This window comes from Oncorhynchus mykiss, chromosome 13, assembly GCF_057628025.1.
Source record: "Oncorhynchus mykiss isolate SJ-2025 chromosome 13, ASM5762802v1, whole genome shotgun sequence".
Classification (NCBI taxonomy): Eukaryota; Metazoa; Chordata; class Actinopteri; order Salmoniformes; family Salmonidae; genus Oncorhynchus; species Oncorhynchus mykiss.
The window spans coordinates 49,496,373-49,519,702 of record NC_143034.1 but is presented as its reverse complement, the minus strand read 5'-3'; the positions used below and the strand labels follow the sequence as shown (position 1 = coordinate 49,519,702).

The following is a 23,330-nucleotide window of genomic DNA, read 5'->3' as shown; positions in this document are numbered from 1 at the left end:
GTTTGCAGCTAGGAGAGGGTTTAACTCAGTTGATATACGGTACAACTAGGAGAGGGTTTGTTTGCAGCTAGGAGAGGGTTGGTTTGCAGCTAGGAGAGGGTTTGTTTGCAGCTAGGAGAGGGTTTGTTTGCAGCTAGGAGAGGGTTTGTTTGCAGCTAGGAGAGGGTTTTTTTGCAGCTAGGAGAGGGTTTGTTTGCAGCTAGGAGAGGGTTTGTTTTCAGCTAGGAGAGGGTTTGTTTGCAGCTAGGAGAGGGTTTTTTTGCAGCTAGGAGAGGGTTTGTTTGCAGCTAGCTAGGAGATGGTTTGTTTGCAGCTAGGAGAGGGTTTGTTTGCAGCTAGGAGAAGGTTTGTTTGCAGCTAGGAGAAGGTTTGTTTTCAGCTAGGAGAGGGTTTGTTTGCAGCTAGGAGAGGGTTTGTTTGCAGCTAGGAGAAGGTTTGTTTTCAGCTAGGAGAGGGTTTGTTTGCAGCTAGGAGAGGGTTTGTTTGCAGCTAGGAGAGGGTTTGTTTGCAGCTAGGAGAAGGTTTGTTTTCAGCTAGGAGAGGGTTTGTTTGCAGCTAGGAGAGGGTTTGTTTGCAGCTAGGAGAGGGTTTGTTTGCAGCTAGGAGAGGGTTTGTTTGCAGCTAGGAGAGGGTTTGTTTGCAGCTAGCTAGGAGAGGGTTTGTTTGCAGCTAGGAGAGGGTTTGTTTGCAGCTAGGAGAGGGTTTGTTTGCAGCTAGGAGAGGGTTTGTTTGCAGCTAGGAGAGGGTTTGTTTGCAGTTAGGAGAGGATGTGTTTGCAGTTAGGAGAGGGTTTGTAATGCGATCCCTGGACTCTTTGCCAAGACTAATGTCAGCTTTCAGTGTGTTGTTGATCTTTGATCGATACTCAAATCCCAATGCGTCTTAGTTTACACTCTCAGTCAGCTAAAGTACACGCATTAGTGTTGTTTACAACCAGGGCTGTGCAGGAGATGAAGGACCGCCTCTCTCTTCACTTGAGATGCTCCGGCTGGCCAAATAAACCAGACTTATCGGCGATTCATGTAAAAAAAGATAAAGCGTCTCCAAACTCAGGCTGAGTTCCATTATTAACACGATAGTCTTTTATATGCAAAGAATTTATCGCTCTGCAATGCATCAGCCTGCCTGGCTGTATTCAGTTAGCCAAGTGTGCACCAAGCCAAAAACGTCAGGTGCACCTTTGGCTAGGATGGACGTGTACTGTCTAGATGAATCCTCTTGGTACATGGTCTGTGGTACTCTGCAGGTCTGTTAAATATAGTCTAGCTCTCAAGCCAGTCCTGTTCCTTAGATAGCTTGTTGTTGGCCAAAGACAGACCAGGAACCATGCCATGCCATAACTATGGGGCGTTCTGGCTCCTTGAACAACCAGATGTAGATCATATCAATTGGAATAGCCTGGGTTTTTGTTTGGATAAACTTGCAAACCTTGCGAGGGTTGTTTACTGGATTCCTTTCAATGAAAAATCTGTCATTAGTCATTTCTACCAAAATGTACACATCACTTATCATGAAATAAAATTAACATGAGAAGAGGAGAGAAGAATGTAGCTCTTCAACTGACCTGCCACATCCTTTCCAGACAATTGCCAGAACAAACATGACATTTCCAGTGGATGCCATACTGATGGGTCTAACCTTTCAGTTAGGAAGCTACTTCAACACAACACAACACTCCATCACTGAGATGGCTGTGCAGACATGTACCGTTCCTGCATACCAATAACGGCTCATTAAACTTACAGTATGTGCAGGGCCATAAGCCCCATTACGTTTTTCCTGTACTGCATACTAGGTTTTTCTCCTGGCTGATGCCAAATGTTGTCATGACGAGAAAACATACATTTACACTATGACTTATATTGATCTCATTGGACTGTTGACCCTATGTCCTAAATTATCTTTCACAATGTCCATTTCCACTTCTTTTCCCCCAAAAGAGAATGCCTTTAGACATCAAAGCCTTTTCAGTGTCAAATCCTGAGTGTTGAGTCCAAAAAAGTGTGTAACTACAGAGTTACATCTAGTGAAGTGTTCTCAGGTTACAGTACAAAGAACCAAATCAAGATGAGACCAGATTCAGCAATTAACATGGTCACTTTAGCTTACAACGCATAAGAAGAACCACAGTATAAATAACCAGCAATAACATGGTTGACAAACCCTTATAAGACACTCAAACTGATTTAAGGCACCACTAGCAGGCTATGGTTTCTCATTAGAGAGACCAAACACTGAAGCAATCCTCTGTCTTCCCCCGAAGGTACATGACGTGTGCTCTAACCAAGTTCAGATGCACTGTGGCAGATAGAATCTGTTGCTCATGCCTCTGCATCACACTGGTGTTTGCTATGAAACAAAGATTTGCTTTAAGTGAGTGAGAGTGAGAGTGAGAGTGAGAGTGAGAGAGAGAGAGAGAGAGAGAGCGTATGTAGAGCTAAGACACCCACATGTCAATGTGATCTGGCTACAGGTACCCACATGTGAAGAGAGTTAGTAGGTCTTGCCACAGCTCTAAGCCCAATTCTGGGCAAATAAAATAAAGGGACTTGTTTTTGGCTACATAAACCACCTGGCATGTTGATACAACCAAGATAAATGCCTAGTTGGATCAAGGCCTGACTGCCTAGCTAGAACACATGAGCATGAGTGTCAGGGTTGAGGGTTTGGGCTGATTGATTGCAGGTTATAAAACATTGAGATTACAAGCCCGTAGCCTAGTGTTATTCATTATTGAGAGAGGTCTGCGTAGTTGGCACAGTTTGACCCTGCCTGTCAGTCCAGGAAGGAGGTGTATCGCCTTCCACCTGGTTTTAGATGTTATCTCAGAGGCCAAGCCATGGATCTGACACTGTAGGAATACTATCTCAGAGGGAATAGACTTGCTAGCCTAGCCATTGGTGATTACAGTGCCTCGCCATTACAGTGGACTCTGTAAATCCAGACACTTGTATTTATTATAATGATAAAGATTGTACTACCACGGGGAGCATGCTGATACAATTCAGTAACTTTGGCTCTTGGTTTTCACAGATTAATCTCATCTATACCTACTATCTTCCCATTCCTGCTGCTCTGCTCTCCATCCCCTGCTAGGCTCTCTGTAGCGCAGCGCACATGGTGGGAAAGCCAGAGGGAAATCCCTGTAGGCCTCTGACTTCTCTTTGAAGGCCATGAAGGCTGTGCGGCACGCAGGCAGCTGCCAAGAAGAGTCTACGGAAAGGCAATCCTCTGGCTGTGTTGGGTCACATCATCTTCAACACACACACATGGATGCATGCACGCACACGCACATGCACGCACAATCAGATCACACACACACACACACACACACACATGACCACGCACTCACACAGGGATGGGCAAAAGTGACACACAGATCACTGTAAAGTACCTCAGCTGGATTGCTGCTGTCACATTTATATTTTTTGCAAATGATGATAATGAGATACTGAACCCAATGCCTGGACATAAAATCAGTCAATGCAATACTACTACTGGGGAGAAAGACGGCCACACACACTCCTGATCATTAAATACACACCACTGTGTATTTAATCTGCCAAATATTTGAGTGTAAGAATTGAAGTGAGCCACTGTTCTTTATTCGACATTTCTATTCTATTCTATTACTTTCTTCATAGAACAAACCACAGAGGAGCAGTAGATGGCGCTGCAGTGCGTTAGCTGGAGTGAGTCACTTCGAATTCCTTAACTGATGTTGTTAGAAGCCAATTACATGCCATTTTCAAGAATGTTCTGTTCCTAACCCTGGCAATGCCTTTATTTTATTTTTTTATTCAAAATGACTGATCCCTAAAGGAAAGGAAACTTCAGCCATGTGTCACCATTTTTATTTTGGTAATTTAGCATTTTTTTCTTCGAACCCAACCTCTATGATGATGTTTGGGTTTAACTTGATCTTGAAAAGGCATTAAGGAAAGTATATTATCAATTAAAAATAAACACATATTGGATTATAAGAAGCCCTTTAAAGTAAATTGAAAGTAAATGTTCAATCCCCCATTGATGATTTACACCACAGTGGTAGAGGGGGAGAATATTTATACGGGGTGAGACAACCTTGAGGTGTTATCTGGGTTTACCTGTGACAGTACGAGCGGGAGCAAGGAGAGGACACTGTCTGGCAGTGCTGCTGTACAACTCAATAGGTCATGGCCCCGCTTTCCAAACTGGAACACAAAGAAAATATATTTTTTGCAATGAATGCCCTTCCCAATCACATTTTGTGGTAGAGGCACAGTGGCTGTGAAATGAGACTACCATCACTTCAACAATGAGAACAAATATTCTCTAAAAAAGGAAATGATAGATTAACATGTAAACCAGATTGAGACTTGTTTGTCCGCTTGAAAGTTTGCATCTCATTGAAGTGGGTTGCCGTGGTGACGCTAATTGGTGAGCAGAGTGCAGTGTTGGTTGGGGCTAAACAATAACAGGACAGGTATTTATAGATCAGTGGCTCTTCACTGGAGTGGCAGCCTTAAGATATGGAAAACAGGCACACTGAAGCAATAGGGTCCAGTCGTGACTTCATCTCCCAGAGCAGTCATCCCTCAGGGTCTCTATGCTGCCCCCTACTGATATGCAGTAGCAGTGTGTGGGTAAAATCACTGGGGAAGCCATATTTGCGCATTGGGACGGTGATATATAGGCCTAAAGGCAGAGACAATAAGAAGACACAGTGGCAGAATAAATTCAACCACACCTTTGTTTATCACAAAACTGTTTCCGACATTTTTGAACCACTAAACAACTATTGATTTAGAACCACAGACAGTTACCGCAAGGCGCAAAGAAAACAGGAGCTGCCTCCACTACTCCAGCACCATTTCAACTTCAACATTTCAACATCATCGAGCATCCTGACCGGTTGCATCACCACCTGGTATGGCAACTGCTTATCATCTGACCGTAAGGCGCTACAGAGGGTAGTGGGAACGGCCCAATACATCACTGGGGCCAAGCTTCCTTACATCCAGGACCTATATAATAAGCGGTGTCAGAGGAAAGCCCATAAAATTGTCAGAGACTCCAGTCACCCAAATCATAGACTGTTTTCTCTGCTGTCGCACGGCAAGCGGTACCGGAGCGCCAAGTCTAGGACCAAAAGGCTCCTTAACAGCTTCTACACCCAAGCCATAAGACTGCTGAACAATTAATAAAATCGCCACAAGACAATTTACATTGACCCCCTCCCTTTTGTACACTGCTGCTACTCGCTGTTTGTTATCTATGCATAGTTACTTCGCCACCACCTGTATGTACAGATTACCTCAACTAGCCTGTACCCCCACACACTGACTCGGTACCGGTGTCCCCTGTATATATCCTCGTTACTGTTATTCTTATTGTGTTACTTTTTATTATTACTTTTTATTTTAGTTTACTTGGTAAATATTATCTTAACTCTTCTTGAACGGCATTGTTAGTTAAGGGGTTGTAAGTAAGCATTTCACGGTAATGCCTACACTTGTTGTAATAGGCGCATGTTGACAAATACAGTTTGATTGATTTGATCATCAAATCACCTCTGCTTAGTTTAATACAGTGACAACTAAAAGATACCAAAACCTATTTAGTCCAATCAACGTAGGCTAAATAGGATGTGGCTATCCATGGTTCTGATTTCTGTGTAGGTGTGTTTGTTCGTGCAAGTAGAAAAACATGTTGACTCACCCTACTTGTAGAGAAACATCAATGCCATCCTCCTCTCTTTCATGTTGATGAAACTATCACTCTGTCATACAGTACACACTTTATTTTTTGTTGTCCTAGGCTACCTGGCTAAAATGCTTGCTTGCTAGCCTAACCTCTAGTCATGGCCAACGTTAGGTAGTTAATATTAGCCTTCGACATCTAGCTACCGTACATATTGAACTTCCATCGGATCAGAATTGCCATTATAATCAAGGCTTCACTTGGCATCCATGAATACACGCCACTGCTGAAAAGAGTGGGCATTTAGAAAGGAACCATATAAGGAGAAGTGGGGGTTTCAAAAGGAACCATATAAGGAGAAGTGGGGGTTTCAAAAGGTACCATATAAGGAGAAGTGGTTTCAAAAAGGTAAGGAGAAGGAGAAGTGGGGGTTTCTAAATCAAATCAAATCCAATTTTATTTGTCACTTACACATGGTTAGCAGATGTTAATGCGAGTGTAGCGAAAAGCTTGTGCTTCTAGTTCCGACAATGCAGTAACAACCAACGAGTAAACTAACGTAACAATTTCACAACAGCTACCTTAAACACACAAGTGTAAAGGGATGAAGAATATGTACATAAAGATATATGAATGAGTGATGGTACAGAACGGCATAGGCAAGATGCAGTAGATGGTATTGAGTACAGTATATACATATGAGATGAGTAATGTAGGGTATGTAAACATTATATTAAGTGGCATGGTTTAAAGTGGCTAGATATACATGTATTACATAAAGATGGCAAGATGCAGTAGATGGTATCGAGTACAGTATATACATATGAGATAATTAATGTAGCGTATGTAAACATTATATTATCTCATATGTATATACTGTACTCGATACCATCTACTGCATCTTGCCATCTTTATGTAATACATGTATATCTAGCCACTTTAAACCATGCCACTTAATATAATGTTTACATACGCTACATTAATTAAGTGGCATTGTTTAAAGTGGCTAGTGATACATTTTTTTGAGATTGAAAAACAGCTTCTGTCTCTCGGTCCCTGCTTTGATGCACCTGTACTGACCTCGCCTTCTGGATGATAGCGGGGTGAACAGGCAGTGGCTCGGGTGGTTGTTGTCCTTGATGATCTTTATGGCCTTCCTGTGACATTGGGTGGGGTAGGTGTCCTGGAGGGCAGGTAGTTTGCCCCCAGTGATGCGTTGTGCAGACCTCACTACCCTCTGGAGAGCCTTACAGTTGTGGGTGGAGCAGCTGCCGTACCATGCGGTGATACAGCCCGACAGGATGCTCTCGATTGTGGATTGTAAAAGTTTGTGAGTGCTTTTGGTGACAAGCCGAATTTCTTCAGCCTCCTGAGGTTGAAGAGGCACTGCTGCGCCTTCTTCACCACGCTGTCTGTGTGGGTGGATCAATTCAGTTTGTCCGTGATGTGTACGCCAAGGAACTTAAAACTTTCTACCCTCTCCACTACTGTCCCGTCGATGTGGATAGGGGGGTGCTCCCTCTGCTGTTTCCTGAAGTCCAAGATCATCTCCTTTGTTTTGTTGACATTGAGTGTGAGGTTATTTTCCTGACACCACACTCCGAGGGCCCTCACCTCCTCCCTGTAGGCCGTCTCGTCGTTGTTGGAAATCAAGCCTACCACTGTAGTGTCGTCTGCAAACTTGATGATTGAGTTGGAGGCATGCATGGCCACGCAGTCGTGGGTGAACAGGGAGTACAGGAGAGGGCTCAGAATGCACCCTTGTGGGGCCCCAGTGTTGAAGATCAGCGGGGTGGAGATGTTGTCACCTACCCTCACCACCTGGGGGCAGCCTGTCAGGAAGTCCAGAAACCCAGTTGCACAGGGCGCGGTCGAGACACAGGGTCTTGAGCTTGATGACGAGTTTGGAGGGTACTATGGTGTTAAATGAGGAGCTGTAGTCGATGAACAGCATTCTCACATAGGTATTCCTCTTGTCCAGATAGGTTAGGGCCGTGTGCAGTGTGGTTGCGATTGCGTCATCTGTGGACCTATTGGGGCAGTAAGCAAATTGGAGTGGGTCTAGGGTGTTAGGTAGGGCGGAGGTGATATGGTCCTTGACTAGTCTCTCAAAGCTCTTCATGATGACGGAAGTGAGTGCCAAGGGGCGGTAGTCGTTTAGCTCAGTTACCTTAGCTTTCTTGGGAACAGGAACAATGGTGGCCCTCTCGAAGCATGTGGGAACAGCAGACTGGGATAAGGATTGATTGAATATGTCCGTAAACACACCAGCCAGCTGGTCTGCGCATGCTCTGAGGATGGTAGCACAATCGATATGCTGATAGAATTTAGGGAGTCTTGTTTTCAGATTAGCCTTGTTAAAATCCCCAGCTACAATGAATGCAGCCTCAGGATATGTGGTTTCCAGTTTACATAGAGTCAAATAAAGTTTGTTCAGGGCCATCGATGTGTCTGCTTGGGGGGGGAATATATGCGGCTGTGATTATATTCGAAGATAATTCTCTTGGTAGATAATGCGGTCGACATTTGATTGTGAGGAATTCTGAGTCAGGTGAACAGCAGGACTTGAGTTCCTGTATGTTGTTATGATCACACCACGTCTCGTTAATCATAAGGCAAACTGCGCGATGCGTGAAGAAACCAGCTGGCTGTACCGACTCGATAGCGTGTCTCGAGTGAGCCATGTTTCCGTGAAGCAAAGAATGTTACAGTCTCTGATATCTCTCTGGAATGCTACCCTTGCTCGGATTTTATCAACCTTGTTGTCAAGAGACTGGACATTGGTGAGTAGTATGCTAGGGAGCGGTGCGCGATGTGCCCGTCTCCGGAGCCTGACCAGAAGACCGCTTCGTCTGCCCCTTTTACGGCGTCGTTGTTTTGGTTCGCTGGCTGGGATCCGATCCATTGTCCTGGGTGGTGGGCAAAACACAGGATCTGCTTCGGGAAAGTCGTATTCCTGGTCGTAATGATGGTGAGTTGACGTTGCTTTATGTCCAGTAGTTCCTCCCGACTGTATATAATAAAACCTAAGATTACCTGGGGTACCAATGTAATAAATTACATGTAAAAAAACAAAATACTGCATAGTTTCCTAGGAACGCGAAGCGAGGCGGCCATCTCTGTCGGCGCCGGAATGAACCATATAAGGAGAAGTGGGGGTTTCTAAAGGAACCATATAAGGAGAAACCCGGCCAATTGTGCACCGCCCTACAGTACTCACAATCACGCCCAGTTGTGATACAGCCTGGATTCGAACCAGGGTGTCTGTAGTGTCGCCTCTAGCACTGAAATGCACTGCCTTAGACCGCTGTGCCACTCGGGAGCCCAGCACTAGAAGCGCTGGAATTCCATAACTACCAGAACTGCCATGACTTGATATTTCAATTATTATTATTATTTCAAATTTTCAATAATAAATAATACATTGTAAAATGTATGAATTTTGTTACAAGTTAAGGTAGCTATGTGCCAATTCAATGGAGCCAGATGAATAAAAATATATGCCATTTAACAGACGCTTTTATCCAAAGCGACTTAGTCCTGCGTGCATACTTTTTACATATGGGCGGCTCCAGGAATCAAACCCACAACTCTGACGATGAAAGCGCCATGCTCTACCAACTAAATCACACAGATTACATTTATTCTTAAACTAAATTGCCCTTTTAATCAAGACAATTTCGTTTCATGAAGGTGCAATAATCTGTACTATGAGCGTTAGTTAATTTATGTTCCTGTAATCAGCATACCCAGGGTGCGTGTCTGTCCCACTGAGTAACTTGATGCCTAGTTATGACATTACGTACGAGCACATGACAATATTCCTCTTCCCATAGATGCCTGAGGCAGATGATTTTCCTTCTGTAAATTACGACCAAGAGGTAGATCGGGTGTAAACATGTCTAGACAATGGGCTGCCTGTATGACTCAAGAGCTGACCTCTTCCTGACACAACAACTCTGCTATCTCAGCAGGGGTTTGATTCTGTGTAACCCACAAGGCCTACTGGCAGTGGATTGGTTTCACAATAGTGTAGAAATCAATACTTGTCCCCTATAGATTCTTCAAAATACACATGATGCCAACACTAAATCTTTGTCCCTTTGAACTGACACAGCATATCTATTTCATAGGTTCCTTGTGTACCACAAGGTTAAACCCCTAGTGAGCATGAGGCCACCTCTGTTGGGGCCGAGGCGACAGCTCAAAGCCTGCCTCGCCCGAGTTCACTTGCAGTCCACTGAATTGGCATGCACCGTGTCACCACCTAGGGCAGGAAGTGAGCCACATAGTGCACATGACTAAGCACTGAGTGTCAACGTAGTAAGAATTCCACCCTATCCTGGGGGTTAAAAGTGTCCTCATGGATCCATGGTCTATTGTGTTTGTCCTCGTGGTTTGTGTAGATGCAATTTGATGCTAAGTAGCTGAGCCATGTCAAATCCGATTACAATGCAGACTCATTTGAGACTTGTTGGGACACATCTGTAGAAAAAAACTAACAGACATGGGAGGCAAAGCCTGTGATCTGCTTGTTATCTGGATCATTCATGAGAAGACACAGACAGTGGTGAGATAAAAAAAAAAATCATTATGTCCTATCAGGAAATAGTAATACTTAAAAGCAGTTGAGCACAACAGGAGTTAGAACAGTAGAAGTTGAAATTGAAAAACCCACAGTGGTGACGGAAAGAGGATTGTGAGGAATGGGAAAAAACTAGAATGTATGTGGAATAGAGAAAAAAATGGTATGTTACCACATTAAACATTTATAACTTTGAACCTCAATAAACACTCACTGACTCACCACCAGTAAGCCAGAGGAGGTCAACTGTATGTCTAAAAATAGCTGATAGTACTCGCCAAAAAAAGCTGGAAAAAATACAGGAAAAAAAGCCTCCTTTTCCATGTGTGCTTAGGCCATATGGGTCTCACCACACTCAGAACTGCACAAAAGAAAACAGTGTGAGACTGACTACTGCAGCACTGCAGAAAGAGGAGGGGGACTTCCTCATCCTTAACTCTTCTTCTTCCCCGCCCCCCAAAATTCCCCCATTTCAAACACCGTAAATTTCCCATAAGTCTAATAAATTCTCCAGTGGCCATGACTGAGAACTTCACACATGGCGTCTGACCCTCCCAGGGCCCAGGCAGCGGAGCGGGCCGCTGCACTCAGCATTGGGTCAGTGGAGGAGGGGGCGGCTGGACCAGCCGACCGCAGACAGAAATAGCCTTCCGCTTGGCCGTTGGCATGTTGGGACTCATGGCGTGGGCCTGGGAGGAGGGAGGGAGTATCTGTTTTGGTCTACAATCACAGTTGGGGAGTACTGCTCTGCTTTCCAGATGGCACGTTTCCATTCAAACAATGTTACTGGGAGAGTTTGAGGTCTTAATTTAGTCCAACTAAAATAACCTATGAGGCAGATACTACTGCAATGGCACAGATATACTACACAACACAATGACCTGTGGTCCAATATTACCAAATGGGGATGTAGCCTATACTTCTTGATATTTTACTCTTTCAAATTCTAGTATATACATTTCCTTCTGAAAGGATTCATATTTCATACTTATTCCACATTTTGTTGTGTTACAGCCTGAATTAAAATGGGATTAAATCTTCTTTTTTTTTTTACTCATCCTCTACACACAACAAACACCCCATAATGACAAAGTGAAAACGTGTTTTTAGAAATGTTTGCAAATTTATTGAAAATGAAATACAGAATTATCTCATTTATATAAGTATTCACATCCCTGAGTCAATACATGTTTGAACACCCTTTGGCAGTGATTACAGCTGTGATTTTTTTCTGGGTAAGAACTGGATTGTACAATATTTGCCCATTATTCTTTTTAAACTCTTCAAGCTCTGTCAAGTTGGTTGTTGATCATTGCTAAACAGCCATTTTAAAGTCTTAGCACAGATTTGAATGCCGATTTCAGTCAAAACTGTAACAAGGCCACTCAGGAATATTCAATGTCATTTTTGTATGCAGCTCCGGTGCACATTTGGCCTTGAGTTTTAGGTTATTGTCCTACTGAAAGGTCAATTTGTCTCCCAGTGTCTGTTGACAGCAGACTGAACCAGATTTTGCATGTGCTTAGCTCTATTCTGTTTCTTTTTATAAAAAAAAACAAGCTTTGCCGACGACAAGCATATCCATAACATGATGCAGCCACAACCATGCTTGAAAATATGAAGAGTGGTACTCAGTGATGTGTTGTGTTGTATTTGCCACAAACATAATGCTTTGCATTTAAGTTTATTTCCTTGCAACATTTTTCGCAGTATTACTTTAGTGCCATGTTGCAAACAGGATGCATGTTTTAGAATATTTTATTCTGTACGGGCTTCCTTCTTTTCACTCTGTCAATTAGCTTAGTATTGTGGAGTAACTACAATGTTGTTGATCCATCCTCAGTTTTCTCCTATCACAGCCATTAAACTTGAACTCTTTTAAAGTCACCATTGGCCTCATGGTGAAATCCCTGAACGGTTCCCTTCCTCTGGGTGTGTAGTGACTGGGTGTATTGATACATCATCCAAAGTGTAATAATAACTTCACCATGCTCAAAGGGATATGCAATGTCTATTTTCTTTGTTTTACCCATCTACCAATAGCTGACCTTCTTTGCCCAGGCATTGGAAAACTTCCTTGGTCTTTGTGGTTGAATCTGTTTTTGAAATTGATTGCTCGACAGGGACCTTACAGATCATTTTATGTGTGGGGTACAGAGATGAGGTAGTCATTCAAAAATCAAAACTATTATTGCACACAGAGTGGGTCCATGCAACATTTGTACTCCTGAACTTATTTAGGCTTGCCATAACAAAGGGGTTGATTATTTATTGACTTTATCTTTAATGAATTAGTAAACATTTCTAAAAACATAATTCTAATTTGACATTATGAGGTATTGTGTGTAGGTCAAAGAAACAAAATATAATTGTAATACACTTTAAATTCTGGCTGTAACTATACATCAGCAAGGGCATTGAATATGAAACGTGGCTGGGTCTTTCAGCATGACAATGATCCCAAACACACCGCCCGGGCAACAAAGGAGTGGCTTCGTAAGAAGCATTTCAAGGTCCTGGAGTGGCCTAGCCAGTTTCCAGATCTCAACCCCATAGAAATCTTTGGAGGGAGTTGAAAGTCCGTGTTGCCCAGCAACAGCTCCAAAACATCACTGCTCTAGAGGAGATCTGCATGGAGGAATGGGCCAAAATACCAGCAACAGTGTGTGAAAACCTTGTGAAGACTTACAGAAAACGTTTGACCACTGTCATTGCCAACAAAGGGTATATAACAAAGTATTGAGATAAACTTTTGTTATTGACCAAATACTTATTTCCCACCATAATTTGCAAATAAATTCATTAAAAATCCTACAATGTGATTTTCTGGATTTTTTTTCTCATTTTGTCTGTCATAGTTGAAGTGTACCTATGATGCAAATTACAGGCCTCTCTCATATTTTTAAGTGGGAGAACTTGCACAATTGGTGGCTGACTAAATACTTTTTTGCCACACTATATATACACTACATGACCAAAAGTATGTGGACACCTGCTCGTCGAACATCTCATTCCAAAATCATTCATATGGAGTTGGTCTCCCCTTTGCTGCTATAACAGCCTCCACACTTCTGGGAAGGCTTTCCACTAGATGTTGGAACGTTGCTGCAGGGACTTTTATTCAGCCACAAGAGCAATAGTGAGGTCGGGCACTGATGTTGGGCGATTAGGCCTGGCTCGCAGTCAGTCGTTCCAATTCATCCCAAAGGTGTTCAATGGGGTTGAGGTCAGGGCTCTGTGCAGGCCAGTCAAGTTCTTCCACGCCGATCTCAAGAAACAATATCTTTATGGACCTCACTTTGTGCATGGGGCATTGTGATGCTGAAACTGGAAAATGCTTTCTCCAAATAGTTTGCACAAAGTTGGAAGCACAGAATCATCTAGAATGTTGTATTCTGTAGCGTTAAGATTTCCCTTTACTGGAACTAAGTGGCCTACCCCAAACCATGAAAAACAGCCCCAGACTATTATTCCTCCACCAAACTTCACAGTTGGCACTATGCATTGGGGCAGATAGAGTTCTCCTGGTATCCACCAAACCCAGATTCGTCTGTCAGACTGCCAGATGGTGAAGAGTGATTCATCACATCAGAGAACGCGTTTCCACTACTCCAGAGCCCAATGCCAGCAAGCTTTACACCAGTCCAGCCGACGCTTGGCATTGCACATGGAGATCTTAGGCTTGTGTGTGGCTGTTCGGCCATGGAATCCCATTTCATGAAGCTCCCGACAAACAGTACTTGTGCTGACGTTGCTTCCAGAGGATGTTTGGAGTTCGGTAGATTATTTTTATGCACTACCCGCTTCAGCACTTGGCGGCCCCATTCTGTGAGCTTGTGTGGCCTACCACTGAGCCGTTGTTGCTCCTAGACGTTTCCACTTCACAATAACAGCACTTACAGTTGACCGGGGCAGCTCTAGAAGGGCTGAAATGTGACCAACTGACTTGTTGGAAAGGTGGCATCCTATAACGGTGCCACGTCGTTGAAAGTCACTTAGCTCTTCAGTAAGGCCATTCTACTGCCAATGTTTGTCTATGGAGATTGCATGGCTGTGTGCTTGATTTTATATACAGTGGGGAGAACAAGTATTTGATACACTGCCGATTTTGCAGGTTTTCCGGTGTTAGGTTTTCCGGTGTTTCCGGTGTTAGAGGTCTGTAATTTTTATAATATGTACACTTCAACTGTGCTAAAAAAAATAAAAAACAGAAAATCACATTGTATGATTTTTAAGTAATTAATTTGCATGACATAAGTATTTGATCACCTAACAACCAGTAAGAATTCCGGCACTCACAGACCTGTTAGTTTTTCTTTAAGAAGCCCTCCTGTTCTCCACTCATTACCTGTATTAACTGCACCAGTTTGAACTCGTTACCTGTATAAAAGACACCTGTCCACACACTCACTCAAACAGACTCCAACCTCTCCACAATGGCCAAGACCAGAGAGCTGTGTAAGGACATCAGCGATAAAATTGTAGACCTGCACAAGGCTGGGGTGGGCTACAGAACAATAGGCAAGCAGCTTGGTGAGAAGGCAACAACTGTTGGCGCAATTATTAGAAAATGGAAGAAGTTCCAGATGATGGTCAATCACCCTTGGTCTGGGGCTCCATGCAATATCTTACCTCGTGGGGCATCAATGATCATGAGGGATCAGCCCAGAACTACATGGCAGGACCTGGTCAATGACCTGAAGAGAGCTGGGACCACAGTCTCAAAGAAAACCATTAGTAACACACTACGCTGTCATGGTTTAAAATCCTGCAGCGCATTCAAGGTCCCCCTGCTCAAGCCAGCGCATGTCCAGGCCCATCTGAAGTTTGCCAATGACCATCTGGATGATCCAGAGGAGGAATGGGAGAAGGTCATGTGGTCTGATGAGACAAAAATAGAGCTTTTTGGTCTAAACACCACTCGCCGTGTTTGGAGGAAGAAGGATGAGTACAACCCCAAGAACACCATCCCAACCATGAAGCATGGAGGTGGAAACATCATTCTTTGGGGATGCTTTTCTGCAAAGGGGACAGGACGACTGCACCGTATTGAGGGGAGGATGGATGGGGCCATGCATCGCGAGATCTTGGCCAGCAACCTCCTTCCCTCAGTAAGAGTATTGAAAATGGGTCGTGGCTGGGTCTTCCAGCATGACAACGACCCGAAACACACAGCCAGGGCAACTAAGGAGTGGCTCCGTAAGAAGCATCTCAAGGTCCTGGAGTGGCCTAGCCAGTCTCCAGACCTGAACCCAATAGAAAATCTTTGGAGGGAGCTGAAAGTCCGTATTGCCCAGCGACAGCCCCGAAACCTGAAGGATCTGGAGAAGGTCTGTATGGAGGAGTGGGCCAAAATCCCTGCTGCAGTGTGTGCAAACCTGGTCAAGAACTACAGGAAACGTTTGATCTCTGTAATTACAAACAAAGGTTTCTGTACCAAATATTAAGTTCTGCTTTTCTGATGTATCAAATACTTATGTCATGCAATAAAATGCAAATTCATTACTTAAAAATCATACAATGTGATTTTCTGGATTTTTGTTTTAGATTCCGTCTCTCACAGTTGAAGTGTACCTATGATAAAAATTACAGACCTCTACATGCTTTGTAAGTAGGAAAACCTGTAAATCGGCAGTGTATCAAATACTTGTTCTCCCAACTGTATCTGTCAGAAATGGGTGTGGCTGAAATAGCCGAATCCAATCATTTGAAAGGGTGTCCAAGTACTTTTGTGTATATAAAGGGTATATATACATGTATATATATATTTCAAACATGTAAAAGTAGCAATGGAGACTAGATGCTAGAGAATAAAAAATGTATAGTGTGAGGACAAAATGAAAATCTGTCTCTTGAAAGAAAGTTGTTTCTTAGAAGTCCAAAGAGGCCATGGAGAGCAGAGACCCGTCCCCATGGGCCTTAATGTGTTTGTTAGTGGACAGAGTGCTGCTGACCCTAAGTGTCCTTTGTGTAACACAATCACCAGCCTGCAATCCCGCTGACTCAGTGGGAAATGCGTTCGATTCACTGCTCATCACTAGCACTCACTGCCCTTAGATTGACATGCTGTTCATGTTACTGAAATTGATGCTGTGCCATGGAAATGTAATGCTGGGAATCAGGTCTAACTGCATAGGGAATCGGGATGATGTCAACTGGGAACATTCCACTGGAGGGTAGTACAGTGGGGCAAAAAAGTATTTAGTCAGCCACCAATTGTGCAAGTTCTCCCACTTAAAAAGATGAAAGAGGCCTGTAATTTTCATCATAGGTACACTTCAACTATGACAGACAAAATGAAGAAAAGAAAATCCAGAAAATCACATTGTAGGATTTTTAATGAATTTATTTGCAAATTATGGTGGAAAATAAGTATTTGGTCAATAACAAAAGTTTATCTCAATACTTTGTTATATACCCTTTGTTAGCAATGATAGAGGTCAAACGTTTTCTGTAAGTCTTCACAAGGTTTTCACACACTGTTGCTGGTATTTTGGCCAATTCCTCCATGCGGATCTCCTCTAGAGCAGTGATGTTTTGGGGCTGTTGCTGGGCAACACGGACATTCAAATCCCTCCAAAGATTTTCTATGGGGTTGAGATCTGGAGACTGGCTAGGCCACTCCAGGACCTTGAAATGCTTCTTACGAAGCCACTCCTTCGTTGCCCGGGCAGTGTGTTGTTTGGATCATTGTCATGCTGAAAGACCCAGCCACGTTTCATCTTCAATGCCCTTGCTGATGGAAGGAGGTTTTCACTCAAAATCTCGCGATACATGGCTCCATTCATTCTTTCCTTTACATCAGTCGTTCTGGTCCCTTTGCAGAAAAACAGCCCCAAAGCATGATGTTTCCACCCCCATGCTTCACAGTAGGTATGGTGTTATGTGGATGCAACTCAGCATTCTTTGTCCTCCAAACACGATGAGTTGAGTTTTTACCAAAAAGTTATATTTTGGTTTCATCTGACCATATGACATTCTCCCAATCTTCTTCTGGATCATCCAAATGCTCTCTAGCAAACTTCAGACGGGCCTGGACATGTACTGGTTTAAGCAGGGGGACCCCCCTGGCACTGCAGGATTTGAGTCCCTGGCGGCATAGTGTGTTACTGATGGTAGGCTTTGTTACTTTGGTCCCAGCTCTCTGCAGGTCATTCACTAGGTCCCCCCGTGTGGTTCTGGGATTTTTGCTCACCGTTCTTGTGATCATTTTGACCCCACGGGGTGAGATCTTGCGTGGAGCCCCAGATCGAGGGAGATTATCAGTGGTCTTGTATGTCTTCCATTTCCTAATAATTGCTCCCACTGTTGATTTCTTCAAACCAAGCTGCTTACCTTTTGCAGATTCAGTCTTCCCAGCCTGGTGCAGGTCTACAATTTTGTTTCTGGTGTCCTTTGACAGCTCTTTGGTCTTGACCATAGTGGAGTTTGGAGTGTGACTGTTTGAGGTTGTGGACAGGTGTCTTTTATACTGATAACAAGTTCAAACAGGTGCCATTAATACAGGTAATGAGTGGAGGACAGAGGAGCCTCTTAAAGAAGAAGTTACAGGTCTGTGAGAGCCAGAAATCTTGTTTGTTTGTAGGTGACCAAATACTTATTTTCCACCATAATTTGCAAATAAATTCATTCAAAATCCTACAATGTGATTTTCTAGATTTTTTTTCTCATTTTGTCTGTCATAGTTGAAGTGTATCTATGATGAAAATTACAGGCCTCTCTCGTCTTTTTAAGTGGGAGAACTTGCACAATTGGTGGCTGACTAAATACTTTTTTGCCCCACTGTATCTCATGAGGTGGGAACATGTTGTGCAATCAAATTCACTAGAACCAACATTCCACTCAACCCAAATCAAAATGAGGAACAAATGTTTGCCATGACTATCTGAATCATGTTCACACAGAAAACATGTTGCTCTTGTAGTATTCATAATACATTCAAGTCTGTCCGCATGGGCCCAGCAAAGTGCTGTATACACTTACGATTCCCCAGAAAAGATTAGGAATAACATTTATTCATTGGAATAAATGGTAACAATAACAGCGTCAGAACAGTGTAACAGGCCTCCTGCCTGAATACGGACAGACAGCACAGTAGGACTGAGAAAACACAAACCAGAACACCAAGGAACCACCATTTCTGGCCTGCCCTCTCCCTGCGCTGTGCTGCCTCACTATGAATACACAGAGATGGGTAGTATTTATTTATGTTACATGTATTTGAAATACACAATTAAGTATTTTGTCATTTGAATTACACTGGGCCGAACTATACCAATGTATTTTGTAATTGTTTTCAAAATACAAAAAACTTTTCTTTATCATTTTTTTTATAGCGGTTCACATTTTGTGCCCCCCCCCCTTTACCCTGCATCGGTATCAGAAGTCTGATGGCACTATGGTGTGATAAGAACACCTGCTAAACGAACTAAATATACACTGAGTGTACAAAACATTAAGAACACCTGCTCTATCCATGACCTAGACTAACAAGGTGAATCCAGGTGAAAGCTATTATCCCTTATTGACGTCCACTTCAATAAAATTCACTTCAATCGGAGTAGATGAAGGGGAGGAGACAGGTTAAAGAATTATTTTTAAGCCTTGAGACAATTGAGACATGGATTGTGTGCCATTCAAAACGTGAATGGGCAAGACAAAATATTTAAGTGCTTTTGAACGGGATATGGTAGTAGCTGTCAGGTGTGAGTGTGTCAAGAACTGTAACGCTGCTGGATTTTTCATGCTCAAGAGTTTCCCGTTTGTATCAAGAATGGTCCACCACCCAAAGAACATTCAGCCAACTTGACACAACTATGGGAAGCATTGGAGTCAATATGGGCCAGCAACCTTTTGACATGCTTTCCTCACCTTGTAGAGTCCATGCCCTGACAAATTGAGGCTGTTCTGCAGACAAAGGGGGCACAACTCAATATTAGGAATTTTTATGCCCTAAGCTCTAAGTTCCTCAGTGCAACACATCACTAAGGATCTATCATGGTCCAAACACACCAACACAGTTGGTGAAGAGGGCACGACAGGTGGCTGAAAATATTTGGCATGGGACATCAGATCCTCAAAAAGTTCTACAGCTGCACAATCGAGAGCATCTTGACTGACTGCATCACCGTTTGGTATGGCAACTGCTTGGCATCTGACCGCAAGTCACTACAGAGGGTAGTGCGTATCTCCCAGTGTATCACTGGGGTCGAGCTCCCTTCCATCCAGGAACTCAATACAGTTGTTCTTCCTTTAAAAGTGGCGGCGTACTGTAGCACAGCTTGCAGGGTGCCCAGAATTCTATGGCACGTTATTTAAGAATCAGCCATTGTTTCCAGAATGACACAATTTACCACAATATGCCACCATCTACCACAAAATGGTAGCGGCATAAGTTCAAAACTTTTAAAGGAAGAACCACTGTACCAGGCGGTGTCAGAAGAAGTCTCCAGTCACCCAAGCCACAGACTGTTCTCTCTGCTCCCGCACGGCAAGCAATGCACCAGGTCTAGGTCCAAAAGGCTTCTTAACAGCTTCTACCCCCAAGAAATAAGACTCTTGAACAGCTAATCAAAGGGCTACCCAGACCCCTCTTTTACACTGCTGCTACTCTCTGTTATTATCTATGCATAGTCATTTTAACTCTACCTACATGTACATATTACCTCAATTACCTCGACTAACCGGTGCCCCTGCACATTGACTCTGTACCGGTACCCCCTGTATATAGCCTCGCTATTGTTATTTTACTGCTGCTTTTAAATTATTCGTTACTTTTATTTGACATTTTTACTTAACACTTTTTTTCTTAAAACTTCTTAAAGCATTGTTGGTTAAGGGCTTGTAAGTAAGCATTTCACTGTAAGATCTACACCTGTTGTATTCGGTGTATGTGACAAATACAATTTGATTCGATTTCTATCTTATCTTTTACTCTGCATTGTTGGAAATGGACTCTCGATGCAAACTTAACTTCTCACCAGCCCTGCAAAAACACTGCTGCATGAACTACTGAACGAGTGTGAGAACATTGATGCTGTCCAGGCTAGCTGCTTCAATAAACAGACTTTAATATACAACTCTGCCCTTTCATAGACCCTAAACACACTTCTTCCATTAGTTGCAATGGGCTCATTTCATATTGCCAGACACACCAACATCGACAGAAAACGGTAGCAAAGAAGAAAAGGAGTGTGCAATTTTCCAGGTGGTCTGCCCTTCAAGAGTTTGTCATTGATTTGACAATTTACTTTGTATAGCATTGCATCTGCAACAGTGCAACAGAGATGAAATAAACGATGAAAGGAAGTTTATGACAGTGGACAGTCATGTAACATACATGTATTCCTTCTCTCTCAAATTCAACAGAAAGTGCAGAACACACAGCACCTCTCGCTCCCTCTCTCTCTCTCTCTCTGCATTCATTGGCTGTCATCTCCCCAGAGCTGATTGACTTCCTGCCTCCACTTTGGAAAACAGAAAAGTTACCCCGATTACAACCGTTTCCTTCCTTCCTCCATCCCTCACAGTGCTGCTGGCTCAGATGGATACATGATTTACTCAGGCCCTACACCCACAGTCACATCCATGTGCATCATACAGTGGGGAAAGGGTGCTGGGAGAGCAATCTGGCTCAATCTAGAAACTGTTTTCCCTTGAGAGACGCTTATGGTTACATGGGTTTGAGTGGGATTTCAAAACGAATGATGTGTGAAAAGACTTCAAATATATGTTGTGTTTGTTGACAGTGTTAAGCAGCATATAAACGCCCAGAGTTTTAACAGAACATCTGGGGGCATATTGATGTTGTGAACTCTCATGCTGACCTCTGTGATACTGAACAAGATCAACAGGTGTTTAAAAACATAATACTCCAAAAGCTTACACATGTTCATGACCTTGAGCGGCACATATTTTCAGCATTTGGAGTTAATCATTAAAGCGTCAGTCAGCGGTAGAAACAATTAGGAACTAGAAACAGAGCTGCCATGTCTATCAACATCATCTTGATTTGATTTGACAATAACAAAGCGCGGTTCCCCACCTCTAGTTCGGTAAAAAGTTAAGGGATGGCGCTGGGAAAATGTAACCTCTCTCAAATTCATAGACATAGCTATGGACTCAACGAATGACAATCCATGATATCAAAATGATCGTTTTAACCATGTTTGTCTACCTTTTCTTTGTTTACAAATGTTGAAAACACGCTTATATTTTGGGTTCCGATGTGGTATGACAGTTGAACTAAGCACATGAAGCACTAACAAGTTATATTCTTCTAGAATCATTGCGTACATATCATGCATTTATAAGTCAAAAATGGATGTAGTGACTGCTGATTGCGCCTTTTAACATTTAAAAGACTTCATCATATAAGAACTCTACATCTAATCTAATCTAGCTCAAATCACCCCACTACGAGCTGAATTTAATTGGTGACGTCTGGGGCTATTGTCAAATAGACACTATTTCAAAATGTCAGGTGTGTTAGGTTACCTAATAAATTATCAGAAAAGTTGCATGGTATTGTGTTGTTAAAAACTGGTCACGCACATTCGTTTTTCAACATAAACTCAACATACAAAACCTGCCATTATCGTGAAAATAGGCTGTCAAGATCTGCCATTATGTTTTTGCCAAATCTAGCCCCTTGACATTGTATCCAATGTTCATCACTTATTATTGCACCGTTACAATGCATCACCAAAGCAACCGGTGGCAGTGGTGCATTCTGAAACAGCCATGAAAAACAGTGACAGTAGAATTATTGAAACATTGACATGCAAATCTTACCGATTTTCCTTTGAGTTCGTTGGTATTTGTCTCGATGGAACGGAATTGTCGCTTGTTTGAGATGATTAATAAATAAATAGCTATTTGTTTTTCTTCGGTGAGAGTGAAATTGTTGGTCTTGGAAAAAGATGGCTGCTCCTCGGCTGGAGTCGATGATGTAATCTGAATTTAACCCTTTGATGTGTTCAATGGATAGGGTTTAATCCCTGCTCCGTCTCATTCAGAATTCACTATAGCCTTCATAATTGTTTTAAAATCACTGCATCATTTGTAAATGTTTGATATACAGTCATGTCCTTAATTATTGGAACCCTTGATAAAGATGAGCAAAAAATACTGTATAAAATAAATAATACAAATACTGAGCGATATTGTATGCTCCAAAAAATTGGGAAATAAAAAAAAGTACTAATACAATTGTACAGAAAAAGTGGTTTTGTTAAGCAAGTATTAAAAACAATCTAAAAATATCTACATTTTTTGCACCCCTGGTTTCATTAAGTAGAAAATAATCCCATACCTCCTTTAAAATATGGTGGTGGATATTTGATGTTATGGGGTTATTTTGCTTCCACTGGTACATGCTGGGGCCATGTTTAGGTCATCGGCATCATGAACTTTACCCAGTACCAGGATGTTTTTAGTTAAAGACCTGGTTGCCTATCTTTCAGCAACACAGTAAGCCCAAGCGCACATCACATTCCACAAATAAATGGTTAATTGGCACAAATTCAACATTTTGCAATGCCCATCTCAGTCTCCAGACTTGAACCCCATTGAAAACCTATAGTTTGAATTGAAGAGGGCAATCCATAAGAGCAGATGAAGGATATCAAGGATCTGGGAAGATTCTGTATGGAGGAATCGTCTAAGATCCCTCTCAATGTCACGTCCTGACCTTAGAGAGCCTTTTTATTTGTCTATTTTGGTTAGGTCGGGGTGTGATTTGGGTGGGCATTCTATTTATTTGTTGGCAGGGTATGGTTCCCAATCAGAGGCAGCTGTCTATTATTTTTTGGGTGATCATCAAATAAAGAAAGATCTACGCTTACCACGCTGCACCTTGGTCTACTCATTCCAACAACGGTCGGGACACTCAATGTGTTCTCCAATCTCATAAAACATTTGAGAAAAAAGGCTCATTGCCGCTATCCTCACAAGGTGAGCTATTGAAAGATATTGAAAACAGGGGGTGCCAATAATTTTGACCCCATCTTTGAGATTTATAAAAACTATTTGTGAAATGTATTGTGATACTATCATGAGCAGT

The 23,330-nt window shown here is 42.6% G+C and overlaps 1 protein-coding gene across 2 annotated transcripts in view; it reads right to left on the bottom strand.

Annotated features, from left to right (window-relative positions):
• LOC110485173 (myocardin-related transcription factor B) overlaps positions 1-22,224 on the bottom strand; it is a 47,620-nt gene extending 25,396 nt beyond the window's left edge. The window contains exons 1-2 of one of the 2 annotated variants that reach the window (XM_036941046.2): positions 22,061-22,224; positions 4,107-4,193 (exon numbers count right to left, since the gene is read on the bottom strand). The gene's annotated coding sequence lies outside the window, so the exon portion shown is untranslated. The remainder of the gene's footprint in view (positions 1-4,106; positions 4,194-22,060) is intronic. The other variant, XM_036941048.2, reaches the window with a different exon arrangement.
• Positions 22,225-23,330: the final 1,106 nt, after the last annotated feature.